The following is a 14,764-nucleotide window of genomic DNA, read 5'->3' as shown; positions in this document are numbered from 1 at the left end:
CTACTAAATGGACTGTTATCATAGACAGTATATCACCATCAAAAGACGAATTATTACAAATTTGAACATCAAATTCATAATCATAAGAGGAACTGCAGTCATTTTCAGGACTCTTTCACCTATCAAGATATTGAAGTTCCGGCCTCATTAATTATTTCATATAAAAGAAGATACAGTTTCACATTATTTCTTCCCAAGCCACCATATCACCTTGCCCTCTCATATCCAATACATTAAGTGGATTCATCAAGCTTAATACAGATGGAGCATTTGATCCTATTAAAGTTATGCCGGAGCAGCTGGTATCCCATGCCAAGCCAAATGGGTTCAAGTTTCAACTTATTTGTTCCACCATACTTGAATCTGAACTCACTGCACTCTTACTCAATTTACAAATCACAAAAGAATCTAACCTGTCTCCACTACATATAGAAACAGGTTCTCAGGTAGTTTACTTAAGACAGGATATGATTTCTATTTCACAAATTATTTTGGATCGTCATTGAAGAGAACGTTGTACAACATGGAAATACTTAAACACATAAACTGTGAAGGAAATGATGTAGTGGATACCACAGCGAGTCATGGCATTAACCTAATACACCATTATTATAATCCTCCCTCTTTTGCTTTACACGAATAAGTAGGAACTTTAGCCACATATCCTATATTAAAAATGCTCAAAGTTAATATAGGATAACATCATGTACACCTCAATCTCAAACAAGGAGGAGACAACTATAAGAATCCACAAGCAGTGGTTATAATGAGATATTCTCTGTTGACAACTTAGTTAAGGGGCGTACATTTACAAATGATCAGTATGATCTAATTCTCAAAGGCTACCAGCAAAAGACAGATCCTACTACTACTGATTGCAGTGCTATACATGCTGCTCACACTGCAGGTAAAGAAATCTTCGTGTCTAATAATAAAGTGTGGATTGTAGATACAGGTGCTACCAATCACATGGTCTTTGAAAACGTTTTTGAACACTATTGTATATCAAGAATAATCTCTTAACTATGACTCAAACTTAGACTACATTCCTGTGTTATAATGGTGAATAAATAAATATCTTTTTAATATCTAAAATATTGCGAGAATCACCATTCTGTCAATTCATGTTGAAAACTGAAGTGGGAGTCGGTAAATGTACTAAAAATGTAAATTTTTTCCACATATATTCAGATTCTCTGATTTTGTCCCTTTTAATAAAATATTTCTAATTCGTTGTTTCTCATACTAAACATCCTCTTTCATTCTTAAAAATAAAAATAGGGGGAAAGAGAGAAAGTTACATTTTTGGCACATATCTCAACTCAAGGTGTTGATTTTTAACAGAAATTGACATTTTCTCTTAGTTTATATATGAATACTTTTCTGATTTTCTTTTTCTCATCACTCAATTAGGCTAAGACTCCAATATTGTTATTGAAAAGTTACTCCAACCAAAATTAAAAGGTAAACTGACTCTTACACAATACATAATTGTAGTATTTTTGTAGTATTTTGATTTTTGACTTGCTTCTCGAGAGAAATATTTTCGCTATTTTAGTTTGAGTGTGTTTGTTGAATCATGTTATTACTTTTGATTTAATTCTTGCAATGTTATGTTTTGAGAATAGTTTTGGGTAATAATATTAAGATTTTGTTTTAAAGAATATATATTTGATTTAGTTACTAGTTATGGAGAAAATGAAATGAAGGATACCTAGACGTTATTTATCCATAATCTAAAAAGAAACTTTCACATATTTCCACTCAAAAATAGTCTAATTACTCTTCATAGTTATAATTTGATAATCACAATTTGTAGCTACATGTTAAAGAGAGGAGAGAGGCGAGCGAGACTGGAAGAGAGAGGAGAGAGGGGAGCGGCAGAGGGCAAAGAGTGAGAGAGAGGTGAATTATATATGCATATTGGTTAAATAATTGAATATTACACATATGTATTTGTATATATGGCAAGAGAGATTGAGAGAGGGAGGAAAGAAGTGAACGAGATAGGGAAAGGCAGGAGACAGGCGAGCGAGAGAGGGAAGAGAGTGGGAGAGAGGCAAATTATATATGTATATAGTTAGATAAATATTATACATATGCACTTGTATATATAACAAGCGAGATAGGGAGAGAGAGCCGGGCGAAATTGGGAGAGGGAAGAGAAAGGTGATGATGGAGGGCAAAAAGTGGAAGAGAGGTGAATTGTATATGTATATCGGTTAGATAATTGTATGTTATACATATGGATTTGTATATTCTGGCAAATTATACATATCCAAACTCGAAGACAACCCACATAATTAATGTATAATGTTAGTCACGAGTGGTAATTATAACAAACTATAGTTATGATGCATAATTAAGTAATACAAGTTTGTTTAAAAGCAAAATTTTCCCAAATCTAAAGCACATCATCATTTGGGTCTATATGTAATGAAACATCGAACAACGCTAAAGCATGAACTACGTATAAAGCATTACTATAAACAACAACATATTCTCAAATTTAAATTTAGAGACAAGGCTTCTTTGAAATGCTTAAAGATCTGAAGATATATGTGGTTTATTTTATGTTACAAGCTAACGGAGCAAAGCATTGTACGTGTTAGTAACAACAACTTTGGGCCTAATGAACCATACATGTGTTAGCTAAGGCCTAAGTAAGGAAGCCCACTAATAAGTTTAACCCTACGCCCTAATATTGTCTATATAAACACCATTACGGGTGTTGGAAAACCTACTTTAAACTGCCTAGAGAACGGCTAGGGTTAGGGAATTTCTCTACATACATTGATATTTGAGGATAATTAAGTCGTGAAACTACGGCATCCATCCCTGTGTGAGAGTTTCTGGATTAGTATTTTGAGTCGTGGTTACTGCAGATGATCTGCTTCCGAAAGGAGAAAAATTGTAAGTCTCTGATCTAGCGAATTATCATAGTATGTTTTATATTCATAACGGTATCAGAGTTGGTATATAATTTTGGTTTCTCTGCTTAATTCCCTCTTGATGACATTACACCTTTTCATTAAAGGAATGATATCCAAACATATGCCTCAAATTTAATTTGTTTCTTCCCATCTTGTTGTCATATTATTCTTACAATTATGTTCTTTGAGCTAAGGATCTATCAGAAGCAACACGTATACCCCAGAAAGTTGTTGGGGGTGAGATATCTATATATACTATAACAAATAAAGATTTGGCAACAATAATCTAATTGATGCTATATTATATTTAGTGGTAATAATAGATATGCATTTATAACAAACACTCTATAAATGTCGCTAAAAACTTTAACTGCTCTGAATGTAATAACATTAACTCAATTGCCGCTAAAAGAAAAATCCTTGGCACTATATGTCTTTTTTGTTGTAGTGATATTCTTCCCTCTCTAAATCTCACTTGTGAAATTAGACTTGTTATTGTTAAATTCATATGTACTCAACCTTAGTTGTCCACATGTACACTCACATAAAGAAATGATCTTGTACGCCTTGAATATTATTGAAAAGAGTAATTTGTTTATACAAAAATATTACAAATCTCATTTTGTATGAAACATTACTTGTGATGCAAATATTTTCTCTAGTGGCTATAACTTCTTCTTCTTCTTTTTGCAAAAATGCAGCCTAAAAATAGAAGATGACAACATCAATAAGTTGCAATGGGAGCATTGCAAATAGTGAGTCTGATAGGTTAACTGATGATGAGATCATCTCTATTTTTGTTAGATGTCCTGTGAAGACATTATCCATGTTAAGGTGTGTATCCAAGCCATGGAATAACCTTATTATTAATCCTTCCTTCTATTCTCACCACCTCAAACAATCAATGGAAAATGCTCCACAACTTCTTATTGTGGATAGAAGTTTATTAAAGGAAAGGAGTATAGTACGATTTGTTTCAGTACACACCGAAGTAGAGTATGGAGAAAGAAATGAATTATACAATGACACATTCCCTGAACTCTATTGGTGCTGTCAGATTCTGATCTGCTATGGGTTGGTTTGCATTTTAACAGGAGATTGTCGTGTTTTTTTGTGTAATCCTGCCATGCAACAACTGCGTGAATTGCCAACATGTACACCTACTCGTGTCCCTTTACATTGTCAAAGTGGAGATTTGGGGTTTGGATATCTACATTCAAAGAAGGAATACAAAGTGGTTCATTTTTTCTATAGGAATCCTCACTTTCCACAACTAAGATGTGAGGTACTTACGATAAATGATGTTGGTAATGGTAGATGGAAAGAAATTGTTGAGTTTCCTTATTCATATCATGCGAACTTGAGAGTGTTGTTTGTCAATGAATGTGCGTATTGGTTGGCTGGACTATGTCTTGATGCCAAACCTGGTAGAATTTTTTCGATTGACTTTGAAAATGACAAGTTCCTTACTATATCTCATCCATCATCATTTAAGACTTTTTCTAGCCTGAAAATGTTGGATCTAAATGGGATGTTTTGCCTCGCAGACCAAGATCACTTTTACGAGAATTTTATTCTAGACTTGTGGATACTCAAGGATAAAATCAATTGTATTTGGGTGAAGGAGTATAGTAATCTGTTGTCTTGTTTTTAGCGTTTATATTTTCTCGTATTATCTCGAATTCCGCATAACAATCTTGTTACCGTCGAAGGGATCATGGGATAACGTTCTACTCGGATCAATGATTTCCCTGTTTTTTTTTGCCTCCTATCTTTTCACTTTCTTGGCGAGTTGTCCTCACAACCTCAGGATTGGATGATTTCCTTGTATGTTTCTATTTTCCATTAATTTCGATTTTCAAATTGAGCACACATTCCAGTTGGTCCTAAACAGAGACGAAAACAGGGGCAGCATTTGCACATATAACGCAAAAACAGAGCAGTACTCATCTGAAAATTTCTAGCACTTCACATAAAAAGAAATATCTAAAACAATCGTGTCAAATAAGTTGTTAAATACTCTCTCTGTTTATAAAAGAATGACTTTATTTCCTTTTTAGTCTGTTTAAAAAAGAATGACTCCTTTCCTTTGTTGGCAACACTTTAACTTTAACTTTCCACATGACATATTTAAGACGACAACATAATTAGAATTGACATGTTGGAGATGTCTGAGCTGATTTTATTCCTTTAATTTTTACTTTTTCTAATCAATTTTATTTGTCGCTAGGAACATCACCGCCCTTCGCACATACGTTAAGATATATGTATTAAAATCAATTTTTACAATTAATATGGGCAAAATGCTAAATTTACTATATATATATCAATTATTATTTCTTACTAGATATGTCACAATTTAAAAGTGGACAAATAATTAGGAGCATAAAGAATATGCTTTAGTATTTGAATAAAGGAATAAGGTGAATAATGGAGCATGTAGAAATTCATTTATCGTCCATTAAAATACAATATGAAAGGGTGTGTCATTTCATTAATGTAACATATAAAGGTAAGCCAAAAAATGGATAAACTCATAACAATTTAGTAGGCTAATTTATTAGATTAGAAGTAATATCAAATTAATTTAAATACTTAAAATTGAGAATGTATTATAGGAAAGATAAAATGAAGTCTATATCACATTGTGAATAAAGAATATTGATTAACAAAATGAACAAATGTGAATGTTTATTTTTCCTAATCTTCTTTTCCTTTACACCTCTTCATTGCCTTCACGCTTTTTACATTGTCTTTTTTTAATTGCAACAATAAATTAAAATATGAAAAGCAAAACTCAAATAAAGAATAAAAAAGATAAATAGATCACCTAAGCCCTGGACTAATTGCACCTACTTAACCTAATTGTTATTATCAAACTTACACTATGAAATTGAATATTTCATTATTTCTTTAAGTATTCGAAATTCTTGATTCTTGATTCGTATTGAAGTATTCTAATAGAATACACAAAGTCTTTAAAAAGGTGGAAATCACAATAAATAAATCAAGAAAAAGAAAAAAATGATAGTATAAACATGATGTTAACAAGAAAAAGAGGTTACAAATACACCTTTAAATCATGGCTTCCTTGGAAAAATTAACACATCATTTTCCTCCATTCTTGTCACAAAGGAAATCCAAACTTCTACAACTCAAAAGAAAAACTGTAAAATAAAAAGAATAAACTTGTAAATGAGTTTTTGTAAATAAGAAGCTACAAAATTATGAGAATTTTATGAAAATATAACCGATTTGAAATTATAATGATTAATTAATAATATAATTAATAAGAGATAAATGTGATTGAAATAAATGTCTCAAACATGTCACGTGCAAAGCTAAAATTAAAATATTGTAAAAAAATCAATTCTTTTTTTAAAAAGACTAAAAAGAAAAAAAAATCATTATTTTTTTAAACGGGATAGGATATTAGTGTTTTTGCTATTGGACCATGATCTTTTATCTTTAGGGCTCGACGTGTTTGACCATGTGATAAAAATCATGATATGAAATTATGAGATAATGTTAAAGGTTTCTTTGGATATGCAATTTAGAATTTTTATATTGTTTTTTTTTTCATTAACATGAGAACCTTATAAGATATAAATGTTGAAGAAGAAGGAAGCTGTCGATTGGAACAGGTTCAACGCAACTGATTGATGTGTCTGCGGCAAGTGTTGATAAAGAAGGACGCTGAGGGTTAGAACAGGTCCAAGGAAGCTGACTGACGAGTTTACAGCACTGCTGAAGAATTGGAGTCACACTACGATTAGACTACCTATGTTAATTAGAATTATATTTCATTTAAAATTATAGTATGATTAGGATTATATTACGACTAGAATTACTATTACAATTATAGTACAATTAGTATTTATATTATTTATAATTGTAATATTAGTATTATAATAATAATATGTATTATAGTAGGACTCTAAGTATAGTTAACTTAACACTTTACAATTTTTTCCAATATAAAGAGTATGTACTTAACATTATTATTCATCAATACTATCAATTGATCAATACGTCAATACTATCAATTGATAAATACAATCCTTGATTTCTCATATCCTAGATGTGAGATTTCTACATGGATTTCTACAATAAAATTATCAAAATTATCTCAATGATTTGTACAATCTTACCAAATAAACAAAGTTCATCAAATCACATAATATATCATCACAAATTTATTCTAAAATTGTCCCAGTTGCTTAATCACTCCCCTTTTGAACATCAATTTGAATCTTTCATATACTCTTTGTTCATAATTACCACATTTCTTTTTTAGTTGTCGCTAATTACTTGATTATATTTTCTTTTTTAGTTGTCCATAATCACTTGTTCGTATTTTCTTTAGTTGTCCATGATTAGTTATCCATTTTGATAAATCAAGAAAGAATAAAAATTACTTATTATACCCTCAATGAATTGTTTTGAAAATGATAGAACTTTTTAAAAATTTTAAGTATTAATTCACCTACTTCATACTTAATATGGTTAAAATATCACTCCCTTTGTTCGGTGTTGCTTGTCATGATTTTTATTTTTAGAGTCAAACTATAAAAACTTTGACTAACATTTTAAGATGCATTTTTTCATCATATTAATGTACAAAAAATTGTAATTTATAGTACTTTTCATATAGTTTTAGAATATCTAATTTTTTGTTTAGAATATCGAATTAATGTGATCTAATTTACTTTTGAAAATTAGTCAAATTGACTTTCGATAAGCGCAATATGACAAACATTTATGGACGGAGGGAATAACTCACTATCAATTATTGTTTTCTTAATAGGCATATCAATTAAAAAATGAACAAATAATTAAGGACGGGAGAGTAATATTTTGGTTTTCTCAAATTATCTTTCATTTCCCTGTCAACATGACAAAACTCACCAAGTCTCAAAAATATCTAGTAAATCAAATAAAGGTTTATTAAATCAGATTCATTTTCATCGTCCCTTTTTAATAATGTATATACTATTCATTAATTATTATTAGAGATAATGTATTACTCTCTGTCTCTAATTAATTCTTCATTTCTCTTTTTTAGTTATCTCTAATTACTTGTCTATTTTGAAAATTAAGAAAATATCATTTTTTTGGTTTTACATATTATATCCTCAATTAATTATTTTGGAAAAAGATAAAATTTTTGAAAATTTTAAATTTTTAATGCATCAACTTCATAATTAATAGAGATAAAATGATAAATTTATTATTCTTATAGTTGTTTCAATTCAAAAATAAAAAAGTAATTAGGGACAAAGAGAGTATATTTTAGTAACAATGACATGACTTGTTATATTTTTTGTATTTTCCTTAAGCACAACATGTAATTATTGTATTTTATTCAACACACCACGCATGTCACTATTAGGGTCATATTTCAAGTCAATAACACGCCACATAGCGTGGCACACCTTCCACCACGTACTACATACCCTCTGTACACTCTCCAATATCTCTATGAGAAGGAACTTACGCCAAAGAGTCCTGACAAATGGTGATTCAGACGAGATTCGACATTTTTGAACCAGGAAATGGGTTCCATCGTTATAGAAAACCCATCGGGGAGAATTTATGGGTTGGAAATTTTTTGGTAGTAACTTGAAATTTTTCACTAATTCAGATTTCGATAAAATTGGAGTCATTAAAGTATAGGAAAATCTGGTAGCAATCGGGTGATTTATTTATGATTTTGGTTGCAGGAGTAGTTAGATAACTCGTTAAAGAACCTGCACGACTTTACAAAATTGAATTTGGCCGAGTAGAACTTACGAAATTGATCTTACCGTAAAGGATATTTTCTGAGCGTCGGGGGTTAGGGGTGTGTAGTGAAATGGTGATTTCGGAACCGTTGAAATAGCTCATTGGTTTCAAGAATGACACCTTGGCGGGTGTTTTTGCCATTTTGGCTATGCCGCTGTGGCGGGATGGTGGTCGTTGTAGCGGACCAGACGTGACTTAATGTCGTTAATAAATTCCTAACCGACCTTATTCAACACTTTTTTAATTTTTAAAGCTAAGGAACGTACCCAGACAACTCCTACTAGTTTTTCACCATTCTTGAGGCTAGAGATAAGTTTTTAACTCTCCGAATTCATTTTCGATCCATAGAACGTAATGGAATGGATTGATATTGGTGGGGAAAGATTTTGTTATAGATTCTATTCTGGAAACAACCCTAATTGGATAATTGAGATCATGGATTTGATCTAGGGTCCATAGTATTCTTAGTAATCCGGATAATTAGTGATTGTTTATTGATTCTCGTATTATATTGATTGTTTGTAGACCAAGAACAAGCAGAACGAATCCGGAAAGGGAAGAATCAAGTTTCTTAGGATTTCAAGCTTGTTTCGAGGTAGGTGATGATTGTAATTCTATGATTGTGTGATGTATTCTTGTTTTTGCTTCATTATAATGAATGTAGGAATGTGAATGTTGCATTTTTGATACACACTTGTTGTCAATTAGATAGATGAATAATTATATGTCATGAATCACTCTTTGATTGTATGACTTGAGAGTATACTTGTATTATGATTGTGTTGTTATTGTGGTGTGTTGATGGAGTAGATTGTCACGTTCTGACATAAAAATAGGATTGAATTTCTCCATTTCGACATAATTATGGAATCGAATCCCATATTTCGATGCACTAACAGTTTGGGTTTGAGTTTCACAAGAGGACCAAACTACTTCTGATAAATGTATATTCTTAAAGCATATGATAATCAATGTTGTATAGATTCAATATATTGCATGGTTATATTGCTGTAGATAATTGTGTGCCTTTGCATCACCTTATTGGGAACAATATGACAACTGAAGAACATGTTAGGTTTGACCAAGTCTTGAGCAATAAACTTTCTTGATAGATTAACGATGTGAATAGGGGCGGACCTACGTGCAGCTCAGGAGGTTCATCCGAACTCCTTCATCGAAAAATTACACCATACACATAAGATAAAGTTTTAGCTTTAAGCGTGTAAATATAAAAATAATTTGTTTTACTAATTAAACTTGAGTCTTGTTCATTAGTTAGGATGTTCATTTTTAACCTGAATTTCAAAATGAAGATATTTTTATTTTGTTCCAAACGTGCTGCAGAACCATCTAAGGTATCAAGTTTGATTCTCACTAGTACAATTTTTTTTCAAACTTTTTATTTTTGCTTTTAAAAGGCTCATATAGGCTCAGGTTTTGGACTTAGAATACCCAATAAAAAATGTATTATGTTGTTTTTTATTATTTTACTTTTTATATTATTTCTTTTTTTCAATTTGTCTTTATTTAAATTTATTAGCCACATTTTTTTTTTAGATTTTCGTCTTTTATTCTTCTTATTTATATTACTCGTTTTATTTTTACATATCTATATTCTCATGTACAACTCAAAGAAACTCTTTAAGAAAATGATGATTTGTTATAAAATTCAAAACTTAATTAGAATATATTATATAAAATAACATAAATTTAGATTAATTGAAGGGAAAATTTTAGGAGTATTGGATATTCTTTTAGTAAAATTTAGGGAAAATGCACAAGTACCCCCTCAACCTACGCCCGAAATTTCAGAGACACACTTATACCATACTAATGTTCTATTACCCTCCTGAATTATTTTATAAGTAATTTTCTCCTCCTTCTCGGCCTACGTGGCACTAGATTTAAAAAAAAGTCAATCAGCGTTGAGCCCACAAGATAGTGCCACGTAGGCTGAAAAGAGGTAGAAAATTATTAATAAAATAAGTTCAGGGGTAATAGGACATTAGTATAGTATAAGTGTGTCTCTGAGATTTCGGATACTTGTGCATTATCCCTAAAATTTATTTAATTGAATTTTATTCTTTAATTTCATAGTATCTCTTTCTTACTATTTTCAAGTTGATTCTAAAGAGATGAAAACTAAACAAAACTTATTAGATTGGTTAAAAAGAATAATGATTAACCTAAATGAATTAAAAAACCAACAATGACATTTATTTATCTTCTGAATATGCACTATAATATCAATCACTCGATCTTTTCACTTTTCTAAAGAGTCTTGATGATTTTTAAAGTAACATATGATTGAACGGGAACTAAATCAAAATTCAAAAAAAAAAAGTTCAAAAAAGTAGAATACTACAAATTAAAACGAAGACACTAATTTTTTTTAACAAAGCTCGATAGAGCATGGTAAAAGTAGAAAGAATCTAAACACAACATGACAATATAAGTTAAATTTAGCGGATTAAAATTAATAGTTTCCTCTCGTCTCTCTATGTTTTTTATCTTGTAATTTTTACGTGTTTACGTCTTTATAATCCGAACCCCTCAACAAAAATCCTAAATCCGCCATTAGATGTGAAGTATCCTCATGACTCTTAATGATTAGATTCTGGAAACTGTGCATCTCCATCGCCGGGGACTCCATAAACTTCTAGTTCGGCTTGATATCGAGTGGCTGCCCTTTTTCAAGGCAGAGGAAAATCACCCTGTTACTCTTCTCCAGCTTTGTGTAGGACGGTGTTACTATAGTGGGGGTTAAAGGAGACGTGGAGAAATTGCTTCGCGATCATAAGTTGTTTATGTAGAATACAATCGATTGGCATTATCAATTTACGGGGAGGAAGTGTATGAGAAGATGAGATTGAAGAGAATGGCGAAAGAGGTGCTTGGGAAAGTGATGGAGAAGCCATTGAATGTGATATTTGTGTAAATGGGATGCAGAGGAATTGACAAATTGAATATGCTGCTATTGATGCTTTTATGTCGTTTGAGATTGCTAAGAATTTGTTTAATTTAGTGCGGAAGAGAGAAAGAGAGAGCATCACAGGCACTTATAACTTTTCAGTGACCTATCAACAAATTTTCTTGATTAAGGCCTTCGAGCTATTCTTGATCCTTGTCCTCTTCTTGACCTGCGAACATGTTAGGGCTCGACCAAGTCTTGAGCAACAGACTTTCTCGACAGATTAAAGATGTGAAGTATCCTTTAAGTTATTCTCTTAGCCACAGGAGATACACTAGATGAATAACGTGTCTGATGATTACTTTTGCTTTTTAATAGATCTGGTGGTTATATTTTTAGTCTTTGCTGATTATATTAACCAATGTTACTGGAAAAGAATCACTGGAAAAATGTTAAGTCTTCCTATTTCAGAAAAATCTGTCACACAAAATATCAATTTAGTTAAGTCCTTTTAACTTTGAATATCAAAATGTTGCTAAATTGAACAAACGTTTACTTCAAATCAAAAAGATCTAAAGTCTCATTTGTTCATGAATAAATAAAATGTAAAAGAGCATATAAAACCTCAGTATGACCCAAAAAATTGGACAAGCTCTTTAGAGATGAATGGAGGATGTAACACACATTTATGTATACTGAACTTTTTTTATTTTTCTACTTTCTATAGAGAAAGATAATTGCAAATAATGACAGACTGGGGCTGTGGAGTCCATACCCATTGTAGATAAACATAGCAAAAATGGTTGAATTTTGTTTGTTGATTATTGTTAAAGTCAACAAATGTTGCAACAAAATTCAAAGCTCACCATTTCTTTTTTCAACTAAAATCTTAGCAAGATTTCTACATAGGTGAAAATGTTGAAATCTTGTGTTTCTTGTGATGTCATTGGTGACATCATTAGGAGTAGATTTTCCTATAAATAGAGAGCTCTTGCTCATTTCAAAACACACCAAAAAAAAAAAAGGAATTACAAAGGAGAGAAAAGAAGAGTGAGGCATCACAGAAGAAAATAATCTGTGAGGAAAAATAGAGAGTGTGAGCGGTATTGTAGTGAGGTGGAAAAATCAAAAGAGTGTTATTTCTTTTGAATGTGTAGTGGTCTTTGGAGTTTTACTCAGACATACAAGTGTAAAATCCTTACTATAGTGATATTCGTTGCTCCTCTCGGGTCGTGGTTTTTCCCTTATTTAGGAGGGTTTCCACGTAAAATCTTGGTGTCATTATTTCTCTTTTATTCTCGTTGATTAACCGTATTGTTGTGTTCCGCATTTGTTGCCTTTATTACCGCAAATATTATTTCTGTTACGGATTTATTCCCAACACTTGGTATCAGAGCACAGGTTCTGCTCATTTACAGAAATATTTTTTGCAGCTTATTGTACTATACTCAATAAAAAAAATGTCTGGAGTAAAGTACGAGGTAGCAAAATTCAACGGTGATAGCGGTTTCTCAACGTGGCAGAGAAGGATGAAAGACTTGCTCATCCAACAGGGTTTGCACAAGGCACTAGGCGGCAAATCCAAAAAGCCCGAATCCATGAAACTTGAGGATTGGGAAGAAATGGATGAAAAGGCTGCTAGTGCAATCAGATTGCACTTAACAGATGATGTAGTTAATAACATCATCGATGAAGAGAGTGCATGTGGCATTTGGACAAAGTTAGAAAATCTATACATGTCCAAAACGCTGACAAATAAATTGTACCTAAAGAAGCAGTTATATGCGCTACATATGGGTGAAGGTACAAATTTTTTGTCTCATTTAAATGTACTTAATGGACTAATCACGCAGCTAGCAAACCTCGGAGTAAAGATCGAGGATGAAGATAAAGCCATAGTGCTCCTAAACTCGTTGCCATCTTCCTACGATACTTTAGCAACAACCATTTTACATGGTAAGGACTCTATTGAGTTGAAGGATGTCACATCAGCCCTTTTGCTTAATGAGAAGATGAGAAAAAGGCCTGAAAATCACGGACAGGCTCTCATCACGGAAAGTAGAGGCAGAAGTTACCAAAGGAGCTCAAGTAACTATGGTAGATCCGGAGCTCGTGGAAAGTCCAAGGTCCGATCAAAATCGAAGGCCAGAAATTGCTACAATTGCGATCAACCAGGACACTTCAAAAGAGATTGTCCAAATCTAAAAAGGGGCAAAGGGGAAAGCAGCGGCCAGAAGAATGATGACAACACAGCTGCCATGGTGCAAAATAATGACGATGTTGTTCTCCTCATAAATGAGGAAGAAGAATGCATGCACTTGGCAGGTATAGAGTCGGAATGGGTGGTCGACACAGCAGCATCTTATCATGCCACACCGGTAAGAGATCTTTTTTGCAGATATGTAGCCGGTGATTATGGCAATGTGAAAATGGGTAACACAAGTTACTCAAAGATTGCGGGGATCGGAGACATTTGCTTAAAAACAAATGTTGGATGCACATTAGTGTTGAAAGATGTGCGCCACGTACCTGATTTGCGGATGAACTTGATCTCGGGAATTGCTTTGGACCAAGATGGATATGAGAACTACTTTGCAAATAAAAAATGGAGACTCACCAAAGGGGCATTGGTGATTGCAAAAGGAGTTGCTCGTGGCACGTTATACAGGACAAATGCAGAAATATGCCAAGGTGAATTAAATGCGGCTCACGAAGAAAATTCTGCAGATTTATGGCATAAAAGAATGGGTCATATGAGCGAGAAAGGATTGCAAATTCTTTCCAAAAAGTCACTCATCTCTTTTGCCAAAGGTACAACGATAAAATCGTGTAACTACTGCTTATTTGGTAAACAACATAGAGTCTCATTTAAGACATCATCTGAAAGAAAGTCGAATATACTTGATTTGGTATATTCTGATGTTTGTGGTCCAATGGAGATAGAATCGATAGGAGGTAATAAATACTTTGTTACCTTTATTGATGACGCTTCTCGAAAATTGTGGGTTTATATCTTGAGAACCAAAGATCAGGTGTTTCAAGTATTTCAAAAGTTTCATGCTCTGATAGAAAGAGAGACAGGTCGAAAGCTAAAACGTCTCCGAACCGACAATGGAGGTGAGTACACTTCAAGAGA

General features: G+C 32.3%; 1 pseudogene; it reads left to right on the top strand.

Moving 5' to 3' along the window:
* The first annotated feature begins 11,313 nt into the window (after positions 1–11,313).
* On the top strand, positions 11,314–12,003 carry LOC114078358 (annotated as a pseudogene).
* Positions 12,004–14,764: the final 2,761 nt, after the last annotated feature.

The sequence above is a fragment of the Solanum pennellii genome, chromosome 8 (assembly GCF_001406875.1).
Source record: "Solanum pennellii chromosome 8, SPENNV200".
NCBI classification, from domain to species: Eukaryota; Viridiplantae; Streptophyta; class Magnoliopsida; order Solanales; family Solanaceae; genus Solanum; species Solanum pennellii.
The sequence above is the reverse complement of the archived record's forward strand: the minus strand, read 5'-3'. Positions and strand labels throughout refer to the sequence as shown.